This window comes from Aquila chrysaetos, chromosome 15, assembly GCF_900496995.4.
Source record: "Aquila chrysaetos chrysaetos chromosome 15, bAquChr1.4, whole genome shotgun sequence".
Classification (NCBI taxonomy): Eukaryota; Metazoa; Chordata; class Aves; order Accipitriformes; family Accipitridae; genus Aquila; species Aquila chrysaetos.
This window is the reverse complement of record NC_044018.1, coordinates 8,723,312-8,728,749: the sequence shown is the minus strand read 5'-3', so window position 1 is coordinate 8,728,749 and position 5,438 is coordinate 8,723,312. Positions and strand designations below refer to the sequence as shown.

At 40.1% G+C, this 5,438-nt stretch overlaps 1 long non-coding RNA gene across 1 annotated transcript; it reads right to left on the bottom strand.

The window, feature by feature from the left end:
• Window positions 1–358: 358 nt before the first annotated feature.
• Window positions 359–5,151, bottom strand: LOC121233825. The gene is made up of 3 exons (XR_005934032.1): window positions 5,141–5,151; window positions 1,710–1,714; window positions 359–459 (listed from the first exon to the last, which is right to left on the bottom strand). It is a non-coding gene; the product is annotated as an uncharacterized LOC121233825 (long non-coding RNA).
• Between the last annotated feature and the right edge of the window lie 287 nt (window positions 5,152–5,438).

Below are 5,438 nucleotides of genomic sequence, written 5' to 3'. Positions count from 1 at the left end.
TTTTCTTCTCTCTTTCTTTCTTTCTTTCTTACTCTCTTTCTCTCTCTCCCTCTTTTCCTCCTCTTTTCCACAGTCCCTACACCTCATCCTTTTAAACATAAACCGTTGACCAAGTCTGAGACTAGGAGTGGATCTAGCCGCCCCTGGGCTCCTCTTTGAGAAGGAGTCCAGAAAGCAAGGGGGTCCGCTCTGAACCTCCTGACCCATCAGGAGGACTCTCCTTCTGATACATTTCATGTTCCTTTTTCCATTTCTTTTTCTACATCTCCCTTCTCTTTTCAAACAGCGGCTTAACGACATGTTGCAAGGTTCATATTGATAAGTTCACTTGTACTTGGGCAAGGTTAGCTAGGTTGAATAAATGTTGATTGTTCTTTGAACTCCCCTGGTGTCGTTTCACCTTAATTCTGACAAAGGAAATCCACGAACCTGAGTAGCTCAAACTTTGGGACGCGACAGCTCCACACAAACAACAAGCTGCAAAAAACACATGGATGCTGGCTCCTATATCAGGGGAGACAGGACACAGGCACTTACCCCAAGATTCACAAACAGTGGCAGCTTTTTGTTGTTCCAAGAGCCAAAGAAAACTCCTGTAAGGCAAAGCACTGAAGAGTAGTCCTGGCCACTGATACCATAGCAGGCTGAGGAGGATAGAGAGATGAAAATAGAGTAATCATAGGACTGAAGCCATTGATCCCCCTTCTTTCCTCTATAAATCTGCATGTGTGTATGTTGTAGCCATACAGCAAACTAGTCATTTTAGAAAATGTCTAAAACATTCAGTCATTTCATGAAATGACTGCTTCAATCCCAGATATGACTAAAATTTTCAATTATTTCAGAAAATTACCAGATATCATAGATAGATACTGTGGGAAATGCCTAAACCTGGTTTCTCTTGGATCATGGGACAAGTGAAACAATGCTTCTATTACATTTAGTTTTAAAACTATATGCTCATATTTGTACCTAGAACTACACAGCAATACACATCACAGAGCTAACATTTGTTTTCAAAATTGAGACTATTTCAGAAAGTGATTTTTTTTTTTTCATTTTACAAAGTAAATGCTTTCAAAAAACACCCTAAAACAGATTACAGGGGCTCAGAGAGGAGGGGAACGAGGGTGGGAACTGAACGTGTATATGGCTAGACAATACCAAAGAGAAAGTAAATTTTTCCTCTCGTTTATATCTTGTCCATCTCTGTATTCATGATTCAGCATTCACCCTTTTAATTTGCTTGGCCCTTTCTATCAAATGAGACATCACAAGCTTCTCTAACGATGTAATGTTGGGATCCCTACAGCCATGAGAGGAAATCTGAGTCCTGCCTACACGCAGCAGACGAGCGCTACTCCCAGTAGTTACCCTGGGACCAGGGTGACCTCCTGCTAGTGCCTTCACTTACATAGCTCATTGCAGCCAGCTTCCACCCTCAGTGCTGCTACAGAGGTTTGCTGAAGGCATTCCCCCTTCAGTGATAATCTGACAGTTTAACCCTTGCTAGGGCTACAATTTACGACTCACACTTACCTGCCAAGGAAAGGCTCCACGTCAAAGCGCGTGGGAGAATAACCCATGAGAGCAGTTGATGGTGTGCTGGACTCCATTAATGAGCACCATCAGGTGGAGACCATGGTCCAGGGGAGCAGTCTCAGCTGCAAAAACTCTGAAGAGTGCTGCTGTTATGGCAGAGTACCCACTGCCTCTCAAAGTGAGGAAACATCTATTTGCGATAGGAGGCAAAGGAAAACAGGTGCAGATCCAGTGACAGGTCCACCAACAACAATGAAGATTGCTGAGACTTTCTGGCCTTATGATTCTTTTTTTTTTTTTTTTTAATTGATTGGAGACAAGAGATGGAGTCATAGGAGCAGCTTCAGATGTGCCCTGAGACCCTGCCACACACCTGGAAGGGAGGGAGGGAGTTGGTTTTCTCCAGGTCAATCTTACCCTCTCCCAAATTGCTAACTTTGGAGCAATTTCTAGCATCCTGCTCCACCACAGACTAACACCAGAACAGCAGGAGTCCTGGGTCACTCACGCACCAGCCCTTCCTGGAATTTTTGAATCTTAATGTGTCCTGATTATCTGAAACGAACCCACTAATCTCCTGAAGCACCTCTGGATATAAGCATGATTTTGGTGCTGTGTGGGAGCCAAACAGAAGAGACTCCCACCCAAAGAACAACAGCTTCTCCTTCACACTCCAATGAACAAATTGCAAGAAATAACCTACAAAGAATACAGATATTAAAAGGAGACAACCTACTTGGAGAAATTCTGAGTGTAAGAAAGTTCCCAGAAGGAGAGTCAACAAAAGGGCACGTTGTCCCATGGCTAGGGAATTTCCAAAGGACTGAAACACGCATGACTGCTCTTTTGCTTTGTGTCACTGCTGTTGTTTATTAATTCCCTGAATAGTAAGAAGTGGCTAGAGACATTATTTCCCACATAACCACAGTGTGAAAGCACATGGATAATGCCAGGATTCACCTTCTGTCAGTTTATAAAACCAAGTGAAACAGGCATATCATCCAGAACACCTGTAATGCCAGTCAGTTGGCAAAAATACCTGAAACCTTTAATTATTTCATGAAAGGACTGATTTCACAAGATGACAGTAATAAGCACAGACACACAGAGACATACATACATTTTAAAATACTGCAGTGTATACTTACATGTATATATATGCATGCCAAAGTAAACACACAGCAGCCAGTTGTTAAAGGAATTGGTTGATTATTTCCCATTGCCACCAGCTGTCTCCTGCCTCTGCAATGATCACTCAGTACAAACGAATGACCCTTGTGCTATAAAGAACAGTTCGTCTTTTCAAAGTTTGATTTGTCAGCTAGGATAATACTGCCTCAGCTTTTGCACTGTCCTCCACGGTGTTCCTACAGGGCTCCCTGGTACCTGGAGAACAATGAGTCAAAATCATTCAGATTCCAGTTCCAGTCCCAGCAATGGCTGCACATCACATAAAATGATGCTTTGGTTGTTGTTGGTTTTTTAAATGTCATTTTATACTACTAGAAAAAAGTTTCTCAAATTTTCAATTCATTTTTCCACTTCTTTCCTGAACTAACTTGGCAGTTCTGGATTTCTCATCTCATGCTTCACAAATTAAATACAATGAAAAGATGAGAGCCTTTCATTAGGAGAGTGATATCATTTATGCTTTTATTTATTTTATTTTATTTTCACTTCAGTCACAACTTCTTATATTTTCTCTTGTTGCATTTTAGGCTAAAAGAGATAATCTAAGATGACTGTGCTGTTCTCCCCAGCCATAGCCTGTCAGATTGCTGAATTATCAGTACCTAGTCAAGCAGCACAGTAGAAACAGATCACATATGCCAATTCCCCCCCACTTGGTAACCATTTTCCAGTCACTGGAGGAAAGTGCACAGTCCAATCTCTCTTTTGCATGATCGAAGTTAGTTCAACTCTATAGCTTAGCAGATGTCCTTGGGCAGCAGGTGGTCCAATGAATTATATCAGAGAAACCAATAAGTTGTGTATTATTCTGAAGACTTTTAGCCCTCTAAATTGTTAAAAGAACACATTCCCTTTTTCTTTTCTCCTTTTTTAATGAATTTTCAATCAGGCTGCCAACCTTCTTTAAAAATAGTCTCAAAGAAAATACAACAATGAAACTGCTTTCTAAAAAAGTATTTAGAAATCTAGCATCAATTGTTGGCATCTGGAAACAAAATGTGGGATGAGAAAATATGCTGAAAATATTCCACAAATATCATGCACATTGACATCCTTCTATTCAAGGTATTCTGGCTGGTGCTATTCTGACTTACAGCAACAGGAAATCCTCCCCAGATTTGTCATGTCAACACAGATCAGAAGGGAGCACAACCTGTGCTGTCAAAAGCACTTAGGAATACCCTAAAGATGATGACCACAGAAGTCACGTCACATAACTACACAGAGAAGCCACAAGTCCTTAATGCATTGTCGAGTTTTTTTGTTTGGGTTTTTCCTATTGAGAAACAAAACAACTCTTGACCAGTATTTTAGACATATCCACCTTCTTCACAATATAGCTATGATGCATATTCACTTCAATACCAACCTCAGAGTATCTATTAACAGTCATGCCTCTGGGGAGAAGTGATGTTTTATGTGTAACAAAGAGGACAGGGAGCCCAGTCATCTGCATTCCATCCCCATTTCCACAAGACTTTCTTTGTGGACTTGGCAAGCTTCACATCTTCTATGTTCCTCAGTTATCCCACATGTGAAATCAGGATAACAACTTTCCCTCACTCACCAGGAAGCTGTGAAGCTTAATTTATGTTTAGAGAGTTGTTTTAAGGTGCTTGGCTGAAAAGGAGTGTGTATGTAAATTATTTCCTATCTGTATTAGGTTACTGATGCTGAAAAACATGATGCAATGTACATCGATGAATATAGATATTTTTCTGCGTATAGCATTACAGACTCCACATTCCAGTAGCTGCAAGTATTAACAGAAGAAAGGATGAGTGATCTGCATTTTCTTCTGTAAGATAAGGGCTGTATATTATAGTTTACTTTAATCAATAATACAGTCATGCTACTAAAAATGAGCTAGAAAATTGTTTAGGAAAGCAAAGGGATGCAGTCTTAAGGCTCTTTTCTCCCACAATTTAACTTCCCTGTATTTTGGCTTTTAGACTACTTTAATCAAAAAAAAAAAACCAACCCACAAAAAAAAAAAAGCACATCTCTCCAACCATTCAAATAGAATAAAGTCTACAGTCAACTATTTCAAAAATCCCCGTCCTCAAGGAGGATGGCAGCAGATTTGTATGCAGTGACAGGTTTAACAAATCACCCGATAATTGGGTGTGACCTGCTAGGAAGAACAAATTGAAGCATAAAAATGGAGTCTGCAAACATGTTGCTTTCTTCCTCAATGGATAGCTTTCCTAGTGCATTCAGGGATTATGCATTTACTTGTTGGCAAACTAAGTTGCTGCTTTTCGCTCTTTTTAGTTTTGCACAGCCAGCACAGTAAAAAGAATGTGAATGAATCTATTAGCACTTGTGCATCATCAATACATTTGTTTACAGAGTTCCTCATGCTTTCAAGACAACAGAGTGGCATGATTAAATGCAAAACTAACACCGTGGAGAAAGAGAAGTCAGACGCTCAACTGCCTTGCACTTTTCCTCCACTCCATGAAAACTGTATATAGAAAGGTCCCAAGGCAGAATTCCTCACTGATAGGCATAGGTCAGAGGAGAGTTTTACAGCCAGTTTGCAGCCATTTTTCACACAGGTATAAATGACTGCATAACATTTAAGGCAGTACTGAGTACATTTTATTATTATCATATAATGTGTCCTCCAGAGCTGTTATTGCTTTTGATGATGCTCAAGAAACAAAGAAATCATCTTTGTTCTGAAAACTCGAGCAGAATAT